The sequence below is a fragment of the Onychostoma macrolepis genome, chromosome 15, assembly GCF_012432095.1.
Source record: "Onychostoma macrolepis isolate SWU-2019 chromosome 15, ASM1243209v1, whole genome shotgun sequence".
Taxonomy (NCBI): Eukaryota; Metazoa; Chordata; class Actinopteri; order Cypriniformes; family Cyprinidae; genus Onychostoma; species Onychostoma macrolepis.
The window spans coordinates 14,877,903-14,888,121 of record NC_081169.1 but is presented as its reverse complement, the minus strand read 5'-3'; positions in this window follow the sequence as shown (position 1 = coordinate 14,888,121).

The following is a 10,219-nucleotide window of genomic DNA, read 5'->3' as shown; positions in this document are numbered from 1 at the left end:
GATACAGGTTTGTGGCGCAGGGACTTTGATGGTCAGATGAGTCCGTGAAGAGAAGTGTTGACGTGACGTGACGAATCCAGATAACATCCACAGAACACGAACAGGAACAGGAACGAAGACGGCATAAACTGGAACGAAGACGAGACCAAACACAACCGGAACTCACAAACAACGATCTGACAAAGGAGATGAGAATTGGGTGAGTATTTATAGGTGGTGTGATGAGCTGCAGCTGGTGATGGTGATTGAATCAGCTGGAGCGTGATCAGCGCCGATGAGTCGGCACGCCCACACTCTCACACACACATAAACAACGAGCACGAGACAAGGAGGAAGCAGATTTCTGAACCGTGACAGTACCCCGGCGTTCCCAGGCTCCCTTACCTGTCGATTGTAATCATCGATAAGGGTGTGGTCCAGGATGTCCCTAGCCGGAACCCAACTTCTCTCCTCCGGACCGTAACCTTCCCAGTCCACCAAGTACTGAAATCCGCGTCCCCTCCGTCTTGAGTCCAGAATACGATTGACCGAATAAGTCGGTTCCCCATCTATGAGTTGCGGCGGGGGGGGGAACTGGGGCCGGCGGATTAATGTGTGAATGAAAAACGGGCTTTATTTTAGATACATGAAAGACGGGATGAATTCTCCTGTACACTGGAGGGAGGTTGAGGTGGACTGCCACCGGACTAATGATCTTGGTGACAGTGAACGGGCCAATGAATTTGGGTGCAAGTTTATTAGACACGGAGCGGAGAGGAATGTTCTTGGTAGAAAGCCACACTTTTTGACCAGCGACGTATACGGGAGGCCTAGACCGGTGGCGGTCGGCTCTGGCCTTGGTGCGTGACCCCACTTGGAGTAGAGTCTCACGGGCTCTAGTCCAAGTGCGGTGACACCTCTGGACGAAGGCGTGGGCTACCCCCGACCCTTCTAACCAGTGGCGCCATTCCTCCAATGCTAACTTAACTGCCAACAACTCTCTGTTACCAATGTCATAATTGCGTTCTGCTGGGGATAGACGATGAGACAAAAACGCGCAAGGGTGCATCTTGTCGTCTGAGAGAGAACGCTGAGATAGCACTGCACCTACCCCCACCTCTGACGCATCGACCTCCACCATGAACTGACGTGAAGGATCAGGGGTAATAAGGATGGGGGCTGAAACGAAGCAACCTTTCAGTTTGGTAAACGCAGCCTCGGCTGCGTCTGACCACCTGAACGTCGTTCTGGGAGAGGTCAAGGCGGTCAGAGGCGCGGCTAGTTGGCTGAAGTTGCGAATGAAACGCCGGTAGAAATTGGCGAATCCCAGAAACCTCTGTAGGGCCTTACGGGAATCTGGGCTTGGCCATTCTACCACAGCCTTAATCTTCTCAGGATCCATACGCACTCCCTCAACCGACACGATGTAACCTAAAAAAGGAACAGACTGTGCATGAAAATCGCATTTCTCCGCCTTGACAAAAAGCCCATTCTCTAGCAACCTCTGGAGCACTTGTCGGACATGCTGCACGTGTTCCTGGAGAGACGCAGAAAAATCAATATGTCATCCAGGTAGACATATATGAACTGATCGACCATGTCTCGCAGCACGTCGTTGACAAGTGCTTGGAAGACCGCTGGAGAGTTGGAAAGCCCGAAGGGCATAACCAAGTATTCAAAGTGCCCCTGGGAGTGTTAAAGGCGGTCTTCCATTCATCCCCCTCCCTGATGCGAACCAAATGATAAGCATTCCGTAAATCCAACTTTGTGAAGACAGAGGCTCCCTGCAACTTCTCGAAGGCTGAAGACATCAACGGCAAAGGATAAGTATTCTTTACCGTGATGTTGTTCAACCCCCGGTAGTCAATACAAGGTCGCAGAGACCCGTCCTTCTTCCCCACAAAAAAGAACCCCGCCCCCGCTGGAGAAGAGGAAGGACGGATGAAGCCGGTTGCTAGAGAATCAGAAATATATTTCTCCATAGCCTCCCTCTCTGGAACCGAGAGTGAATATAACTTGCCTTTAGGCAGAGATGTACCTGGCAGTAACTCTATCGCACAGTCATAGGGACGATGCGGAGGAAGAGAAGCAGCCCGAGACTTACTGAACACCTCCTTCAGGTCCAGGTACTCCGCGGGCACGTTAGACAAATCCACTGCCTCCTCCTGAAACACAGGGACAGAAACAGACGGACAGGCAGACACTAGACAAGACTTATGACAATAATTGCTCCATGCCGACACAGACTTAGATTTCCAGTCTACTTTAGGGTTGTGGCGAGTGAGCCAGGGGTGACCAAGGACGATGGGTGCAAGGGGGGTGTCCAGTATGTGAAAGGAAATAGTCTCTGTGTGATTGCCTGATGTGATGAGGGTGATGTTCTCTGTGATGAATGAGATGGTGGGGAGTTCCTGGCCGATTAGAGCGTGTACTGCGATCTTGTGTGTGAGGGGTCTGAGGGGAACTTGGAGTTTGAGTGCGAATGTGTGATCCATGAAATTACCTTCTGCCCCAGAATCCAGAAGTGCTCGACAGTCGTGAAGGTGAGTTGACCATCTCAGTCTTACCGGAAGGAGAGTAGATGTGGATGAGGTCTTCTCGGCTGAGATCCCACCCGATAGTAGCCTCATATTTACTATCGGGCTGGGCCTTTAACGGCAGTTGTAGGCGAAATGTCCCGCTCCTCCACAGTACATACAGAGGCCCTGGGACCTCCGCCTCTCCTTCTCCTCCCGGGAAAGCCGAGCTCGCCCCACCTGCATAGGCTTGTGATCGTAGACAGGGCTGACCGTGTCCCCGCCTCCAAACTGCTGGCTCTCCGTCCCTCCGGTGGCACGACTGGGCTGTGTGCGGCGATCCATGCGCGACAAACGCGTGTCCACCCTGAGTGCCAGGGCGATCAGGTCGTTGAGCGAGGTGGGAAGGTCCATGGCGTAGATCTCTTTCTGGACACGGTCAGCCAGCCCATGCAGGAACATGTCCCACTGCGCCTCCTCGTTCCACTGGCTCTCCGCCGCTAGGGTCCGAAACTCGATCGAAAAATCAGATACGGATCTCTCTCCTTGTCGTAAATCGGCCAACATCCTAGCTGCCTCTCTACCAGCCACGGCCCGATCAAAACCCGTCTCATTTCGGCGGAGAGATCCTGGAACGAAGCACAGCAAGGATCTTGATTCTCCCACACCGCCGTTCCCCAGAGTGCCGCTCTCCCAGTCAGCAACGTCAACACGAAAGCGACCTTGGCTCGCTCAGTATTGAATGTTCTGGGTTGGAGAGAAAATGCATGGAACATCGTAAGAAATGCTCGACAGTAGTTGGGTTCACCTGCGTATGACTCAGGGACTGGTAGGCGGGGTTCCGACTGGGAGGGTTCTCCGGTGGTGGTGGGGAACCGGCGGTGTGGAGGCGCAGTGGAAACTCGTAGATGTTGAAGCTGTTGGGTGAGCTCGGACACCTGCGCCACTAGAACCTGAACAGCGTGCTGTGTCGCTGAGGTTCCTCTCCTGGGAATCCATGCGAAGTCTGTTACTGTTCACAAAGTCCTCCAGCGATCCGGTAGAGCTACTCGCTGCTTCCATCAGGTGGTCAGATCGTTCTGTCATGACAGAGACTCGGAAACAATCTGCAAGTAACTCAGTTTATTGGTAAGGTGAAAATGATAAATATTACAGTCCAGAAATAGATACAGGTTTGTGGCGCAGGGACTTTGATGGTCAGATGAGTCCGTGAAGAGAAGTGTTGACGTGACGTGACAAATCCAGATAATATCCACAGAACACGAACAGGAACAGGAACGAAGACGGCATAAACTGGAACGAAGATGAGACCAAACACAACCGGGACTCACAAACAACGATCTGACAAAGGAGATGAGAATTGGGTGAGTATTTATAGGTGGTGTGATGAGCTGCAGCTGGTGATGGTGATTGAATCAGCTGGAGCGTGATCAGCGCCGATGAGTCGGCACGCCCACACACTCTCACACACACATAAACAACGAGCACGAGACAAGGAGGAAGCATAGGATTTCTGAACCGTGACAGATACTTGACGCGTCTACTTTTAAAAGTCTACATTTAGATTATTTGGCCTTAAATGCATCATATAAGTCACTTTGGAAAAAAATCACTATGTATCATGATAAAAAAAAAAGTGACTTTACAGTCTGAAAAATATGGTAGGCTATAGCAAATTATTTCGCGGATCACTTTAAGAACTGCTGGTCTACACAGAAAAAAGCCTTGTCTAGAAACTGCCTCGGCACGAGTTGTGTCGAGCTATTCATAAGTATGCTTGTTTGATGAGAAAAAGAGGAAATGTAGTTGCAATAAAATGGTTATGAATCCGTACACCTGCAGCAGCGGAGGACTACACCGGAGGACTACACCCCCTGACGTCATCCTCAGTTCATCCTCTGCTGCTGTACGGGGCAGGTCCTAGATTGGGCTTTCTTCTGTGCAACCTAACGCGTTTCGCAGAAATATTTAAGAAATTTTAATCAGCACCCAGCCTGTTTTATTTAGCTGTGTGTGTTGTTAAATCTGTATGGTGACGCTGCGCTACCCATAGACTGCAGAACAGATGAGAAGCACAGATTTAAAAAAAAGAAATAGACGTATAGGGGGGTCCCCCAGATATTTTTGGTAAAAAATAATGATAAGTCTGATTAAGCTCACGCAGTTAGGATACAGTACATTTCGTTAATTAATTGTTTACAGTCATTCATGTGACTAAAGTCTGTTTTTAGGATATCAAAATGTGAATTCCTCAATAGGGTCAGCGACAGAGCACACAAAGTGAGGGGGCATGCACAATTTATTTATTTATTTGTTGTAACACAAATAAATGAAAGACCTATGGATTTTCCCCTTACTGAAAAAGACATGCTTAGTTTTTGGTTCATTAAAACTGGCTAAACCTTTATTAACAAAACGACTAAGACTGATTACATCTGTGTTAAAACAAACGCTCAGTTTGTGGTCCAGCTAACACATGACGTAACTGTTACGTCACCTATTGGTAATTTTTGGTAATTTCATGATTTACCAATAGGCAACAGGCTTGTTTGAGATGAGCAAAAAATATCTGCCTTTGATCTCATTGGTATCTGTTCCACTTCGAGAGGTCAGAACTGTCCGTCTTGACTGCACTTATTTCACTCCTCCCCTCACTGCAGCCGCCTGCTCTCGCCTACATTTCAGGCGAGGCGCATCTCAAACAAGCCTAACGTAACCACGACATCGTATGCACGTAATTCCATTGTCTCTCTATGGCTCTGCCCATTACCAACTCACGTCAGCAGTATGTCCTCCTGACGTAACAGGATAACCAAGAACGTCCCAGATAGGTACTCTAATCGTAATATATTGGTAACTTCATGACTTACTGGCAACGTAACTGCAACGTCGTATGCACGTAATTTCATTACCATAATTTTTGTACTTTCTTTATGCTCCGATTACCATAATGCTATTTAAAAATTGTAATTAAACTTCAGACACAAGATTGAACGTTCCTTGAAGATAAAATGTGTTTCTTTTCACTAAGTCAGAATATGGACGATTGCTTTTAATATGCCTTTATATAGCCCTATTAATAAATTCACATCAATTACACCCATACAGCACAGTTAAATATGTTGAAATATATTTTGAAAATATATTTTAAAAATACATAAAACAAAGTTAAAAAATTGTTCCTCATGATACATGTGTAAATATGTGTACGAAAAAAATATATTCCTATGCCTTAGTTTTTAATGAATGTTTTTTCAATGTTGTTTCTACAACACGTTTACCATTTCTAAAGCTATTATATATTATATTATATTATGTTATTCATGTAAAATTCTGCGTGACTTCTACGTGCTTTAATGGGCGAGCGCGCGCTGAACTGGAGCGGAGGAAGTCACCATGGAAGGTTTTGCTGGCAATTTGTCAAAGGATGAATGGAAATTAGCTAATTTAACCTAAAAGTATGCACTGTACAGTTAATCGGATGCTTACATTGCGCATTTCGCGGCGCCTACATCATACTCTCAACCGCCTTGTCGGGAACGCGCCTGCTCGAGAGACTGGAAGTTGGACTAAACGGTTTATAAAGTTTTAAGAATCGACATTTTTCTAACTAACACATCGTTTCGCTTCAGAAGTCCTTTATTAACACCCCGGAGCCGTGTGGAGTAGTTTTGCGATTGATGGGTACTTTTTTTCCGGATTCAGAAACAGGGGCACCATTCACTGCAATTATACAGATTTGAACAGACAGGACAATGTTGAATATAACTCAGAATGTGTTATTCTGAAAGAGGAATGTCAGACACGCCTAGGATGACCTGAGGGTGAGTAAATCTTTGGCTAATTTTCATTTTTGGGTGAACTATCCCTTTAACATGAACTGTGACTTGATTTGGCCCTTTAACATCAACGGTGACATGACTTGACTGGGCTCTTTAACATCAACTGTGAATTGACTGGGCTCTTTAACATCAACTGTGACTTGACTGGGCTCTTTAACATCATCTGTGACTTGACTGGGCTCTTTAACATCATCTGTGACTTGACTGGGCTCTTTAACATCATCTGTGACTTGACTGGGCTCTTTAACATCAACTGTGACTTGATTTGGCCCTTTGATTTGGCCCTTTAACATCAACTGTGACTTGATTTGGCCCTTTAACATCAACGGTGACATGACTTGACTGGGCTCTTTAACATCAACTGTGAATTGACTGGGCTCTTTAACATCAACTGTGACTTGACTTGACTCATGACTGATAGCGATGACAAGACGGGGTGTTGTTGTGGCCGCCATTTTGCGAACGGGCTCCGCTGTCGCCGCCACTTTGTGAGTCTGCTCCAGTGTGGCTGCTATCCAACGAGAGAGTGCGGTGTCGCGTTCCTCCGCCACACCCACAGTGAAAGCTGAACCAACAGTCCACAGAACATAATCCAAAAAACTACTCAATGACGAACGTGGACCCTTATGAATCACTTTTGTTTTTAAAGGCTGATTAAGGCCATCACAGAAAAAGTCTATCAACATACCGTCCGGTAATTCTGAGCCATTAGCCAAAGCCAAATATTCCGCAATGTAACCCTCGAGTGATTGGGTGCCCTGCTTGAGGGCTAGCAACAAGATCGCTGCATCCATACCTGGCCATGGTACACTTGAAAAGCCACTGGATCCTTCTGTGGCCAAGTATTCTGTAACGGGCTGACGAGACGTGAGACGTGCGGATCCATATGCAAGCTTTTATTGATAAGAGACGTGGTCTTAACAGGCAGGGTCGAACAATGGCAGACAGGTATATCATAGGGAATGCAAAGAGTCATCTAAAACGGGCATGGGTTAGACGACAGCGAACAGTATCCAAAGGGGCTTGACAAGATCAGGTAATCCAAAACGTAAGCAATAGTCCAGGCAGGGGAAAACACAATCCGAAACAGGCAAGGCAAGGAAAACTATCAAGGGCTCTGTAGAGTAGCTAAGGCTAGGGGAGCGATAAGCGCATACAATACTCGGCAGTGAGGGAGAGAAAGTCCATGGCTTAAGTAAGGTGTGCAAATGGGAATCAGCTGTGTGTGATCAGTGCAATGAACTGTGTGCGTGTTGTCAGTGCAATGGATGATGGGAACTGTAGTCCGGAGGTGATGTGCAACTGTTAGTGTAGTGCAAGAGTAACTGTGGTGGGTGAGTGACCTCTGGTGGTGAGTGAATGGAAGTTCACAGACCGGATTCGTGACAGTGTGTGTGTGTGTGTGCATGCGCGTTTGTTTGTTTGCTTGTTAGTTATTTTAAAAGGGCTTTGATGTCCAAACATAAGTAACACTGTAAGAGCATTACTAAATAAGTAAACCTAAAAATGTACATTCTGTTATTAAATTGTATATTCTGTAAATTATTATTTTTCTTTTCTGCATTTTACCTCTGCTATATTTTAAATAAACCTGGCATTGTGACAGATTGTTTATGTTCCTAGATTCTTCCATGCTGACGGCCGTGCACAAGAGTTGGAGCGTATCTCCTGTCGAAGAACATCTCTACACATTATCTAGTAAGTAATATACAATACTCAAATATACACTACCTAGAGTTTAAGGATCAGATTTGTCATGTATTAGTATTTTATGCTCACCACTGCTGCTGTGACGAGTCAGAAGCTTGATGATCCATCTGCAGTTTATTAAACAACAGTAGACAATACAAAACACAAGTCAAATGGCGGGCAGAAGGTCAGGGCAGGAAGCAGGCAGGCTGAGTCGAGAAACAGGCTAGAAGGTCGAGGCTGGCAGCAGGAATCGTAATCAATATAAACAGTCCGAGTAGATCACAGGCAGGCAGAATAAACAGGGAAAACGCTCAGTAGAGATCACCGTGGTAAATCAAGACTTCGCACTGAGGTGCCAGAAACACAGTCCTTTATATGAGTGAGTGTGTGTATGTGATTGATGACAGGTGCAGGTGATCAGTCCCAGGAATGTGGGCTGATGGGAGTTGGAGTCCAAATGTGGGTTAGTATTCTGGTGAGGGCTCCCTCTGGTGGTGCGAGAGAGAAGGTGCAAGGCCTCGTTTGTAACAGAGCCCCCACCCTGCGAGCGGCTCCTGACGCAAGGAGGCTGGCGACGCCGGGGTCTACCTCGTGGTCGAGGAGCTGGTCTTTCCGGGTGTGTCCTATGAAACTCGTCTGTGAGTGATGGGTCGAGAATGTCTCTCGTATTGACCCAGGACCTCACCTCCGGGCCATACCCCTCCCAGTCAACCAGGTACTGGAGTACGCCGCCTCGGCGCCGAGAGTCGAGAAGTTCTCTGACCTGGTATGCCTCCTCGCCATCGACCAAAATAGGCGGGGGCATCTGAGTCTCGGCTTCCTCGTTCACCTCTCCCTCTCTTGGGCCACCAGCGGGTTTTAACAGCGACACATTGGGAGAAATACGATAATTAGCAGGCAAATCTAAACGAAAGGAAACTGGCGGGATTTGTCTTAGAATTTGAAATGGACACACATACCTAGGACTGAGCTTTCTGCAGGGAAGTCTGAGGCGGATGTCTCTGGTGGAAAGCCAAACCCATTGGCCGGGAGTGTATTCTGGACCTGGACGGCGGTGACGGTTGGCCTGTTCCTCTTGCCTTCTTACAGCTCGTTCTCAGTTCCAAGTCTCCTCACTTCGTTGTAACCATTCATTGACTGAAGGCAGATTCGATGGTTCCCCTGACCAGGTTGATATCCTAAAACACACTTGAAAGGAGTTAGGCCGGTGGCAGGTTTCTGAAGCAAATTTTGAGCATACTCGGCCCACATTAGATATTTGCTCCAGTCCTTCTGATGGCTCTGACAGTAGGTTCTGAGGAAGCGAGTGAATTCTTGATTCAGTTGTTCTGTCTGTCCGTTAGACTGGGGATAGTAGCCAGATGTGAGGCTAACATTAATGTTAAGGAGTCTAAAGAACGCTGACCGGACTCGTGTAGGCCTCAGGTAGGCCGTAAAATCGGAACACATAGTTGCACAAGGTCTCTGCTGTTTCCAGAGCTGACGGAAGCTTGGACAGGGGTATGAGGCGGCAGGATTTAGAGAAGCGATCCACTACTGTCAGAACGGTGGTATTACCTGATGAGTTGAGTAAGTCAGTAACAAAGTCTATGGCGATGTGGGACCACAGGCGTTGGGGCACGGGGGGTGGTTGGAGGAGACCTGCAGGAAGGTGGTGAGAAGGTTTGGACGTATTACAGGCTGTGCAGTTATTCACGAAGGTTGCTGTATCCTTTGACATTGTGGGCCACCAGAACTGGTTCTTGAGGAGCTGAATAGTAGTGGTGATACCTGGATGCCCTGAACTAGGTGTGTCATGAACTTGGTGCAGAAGTTTGTCTCGGAGTTGTTCAGGAACGGAAGTGAGGTGTGGTGGACAGTCTGGAGGAGGTGAGTGTTCTGCATTGGCTAGTTTGATCTCAGTTTCAATGTCCCATCGAACGGGAGCAACAAGCAAGCTCTCTGGAATGATGTTCTCCTCCAAGTCGGTGTGATTCGTTCTCTCGTCTAGCCGTGAGAGAGCATCCGCCTTGATGTTCTTAGAACGAGGTCGATATGCGACTACAAATTGGAAGCATGTAAAAAAAAGAGCCCATCTAGCCTGCCGGGGATTTAATCGTCTGGCTGATCTTAGGTATTCAATGTTCTTATGGTCAGTTAGGACGGTGAATGGATGTCGTGCCCCCTCTAGCCAGTGAAGCCACTCCTCCA